This window comes from Triticum urartu, chromosome 3A (assembly GCF_056163025.1).
Source record: "Triticum urartu cultivar PI428250 chromosome 3A, HENAU_Tu73, whole genome shotgun sequence".
NCBI lineage: Eukaryota > Viridiplantae > Streptophyta > Magnoliopsida > Poales > Poaceae > Triticum > Triticum urartu.
In genome coordinates, this window is record NC_141875.1 from 51,336,592 (window position 1) to 51,339,013 (window position 2,422).

Sequence of the window (2,422 nt, forward strand, 5' to 3'; positions counted from 1 at the left end):
CTCACAAACAAATTCTTCAAGGTAACTAACAGACCATGCATTGTTATATACTCGTGTTCTGTGGGCAAATTTTTTGTGAGGATATTATTCTAGCCATTGATTGCTGAAGGGCGAATATAGGTATGTACACATGGTAAGCATTACAGGATTTCACTACTTCCAAATATAGAGTTCTCCATATGCACATTTACTTCCCTAATGTATGGTTAGATGAAACCAACAGTGTGGTGCATGTTTCTACATCATGAAAATGAGGAAACCAACATGGCCATTGATACACACTCATATTTAGTAGTAGTATATAGATTACTGTAAAATAAGGAGAATATCCATATATTCCTAACCGTTTGATTATTCAGGGGTACAAATTGGCTGTAATGACATGATCACAATCGCATGAATTAACTCATTCCAAATATAGCTGATTTCCGGCGTCTCTAATACATTGCCATAGTTCTACTCAAATTTTGCTCAAACAGGGATATGCCAATCATCACAAAAAGTTCAAACAGTGTCATGGCGTCATCATTAACATGAGATGGAAACAACTTACACGCACCATCCCAGCAATACGTGGTGCCATCTGCTTTGTCGATCGTGTGGATGATGCCATTGTGTTCAATAGCATCACAGAAGTGTGTATCAGCTTTGACGATGATCCACTACGAGCTGAGTTGTCTCCAGCTAAAGAAGGCACCGGTGTAAAGATAGGCGAGTCCGCGGTCGAACAAGGCAATTAGCTTGAAGTCTGCGTAATTCGCATGTCGTGTGGGCACTTGGCAGATTACAATCTTCCGCAAAACAAGGTCCGTCCAACTGACCTGGTAATCTAGATGACTAGGACCGCGATGGTAAAACTCTATATAATCCAACGGAGGAAGGATAATCTCATGGGAGGTCTGGGAGTTCATGAGCACCAATGTTTTACCGTCTTCTCTGAAGGCAGCCATCCAGTGGGAGTTCATGCCGACCCAGTACATACCTGCCAAGAAGTTTCGGGCGATGGTGATCGGATCAAAGTCGAGGGAAATGATGTACGGCGACCCACTACATACCTGCAAAGAAGTTTCGGCTAATGGAGGTCGGATTGAAGTCGAGGGGCATCATGTACGCCTCCGTATCATGGTGAGCCAATCTCGCAAGACCAGATAGCAGCAAGCAGGGTGTCTTGAAAAGCTTTGGCCTCGCTTCGATGATGGCTGATAACCCACAAGTATAGGGGATCACAACAGTTTTTGAGGTTAAAGTATTCAACCCAAATTTATTGATTTGACACAAGGGGAGCCAAAGAATATTCTCAAGTATTAGCAACTGAGTTGTCAATTCAACCACACCTGGAACCTTAATATCTACAGCAAAGTATTTAGTAGCAAAGTAATATGATAGTAGTGATAACGGTAGCAAAAGGTAACAGTAGTAAAAGTAATGTTTTTGGTATTTTGTAGTGATGATAGCAATAGCAACGGGAAAGTAAATAAGCGAATATGGAAAGCTCATAGGCAATGGATCGGTGATGGAGAATTATGCCGGATGCGGTTCATCATGTAACAGTCATAACCTAGGGTGACACAGAACTAGCTCCAGTTCATCAATGTAATGTAGGCATGTATTCCGAATATAGTCACACGTGCTTATGGAAAAGAACTTGCATGACATCTTTTGTCCTACCCTCCCGTGGCAGCGGGGTCCTTACGGAAACTAAGGGATATTAAGGCCTCCTTTTAATAGAGTACCGGAACAAAGCATTAACACATAGTGAATACATGAACTCCTCAAACTACGGTCATCACCGGTAAGTATCCCGATTATTGTCACTTCGGGGTTAACAGATCATAACACATAATAGGTGACTATAGACTTGCAAGATAGGATCAAGAACACTCATATATTGATGAAAACATAATAGGTTCAGATCTGAAATCATGGCACTTGGACCCTAGTGACAAGCATTAAGCATAGCAAAGTCATAGCAACATCAATCTCAGAACATAGTGGATACTAGGGATCACAACCCTAACAAAACTAACTCGATTACATGATAGATCCCATCCAACCCATCACCGTCCAGCAAGCCTACGATGGAATTACTCACGCACGGCGGTGAGCATCATGAAATTGGTGATGGAGGATGGTTGATGATGACAATGGCGATGGATTCCCCTCTCTGGAGCCCCGAACGGACTCCAGATCAGCCCTCCCGAGAGGTTTTAGGGCTTGGCGGCGGTTCCGTATCGTAAAACGCGATGAATTCTTCTCCCCATTTTTTTCTCCCCGAAACACAATATATAGAGTTGGAGTCGGAGGAGCTCCAGGGGGCCCACGAGGTAGGGGGGCGCGCCCCCACCCTCGTGGATAGGTGGTGGCCCCCCTGGACTTCATCTTTTGCAGGTATTTTTTATATTTTCCAAAAAGTTGCTCCGTG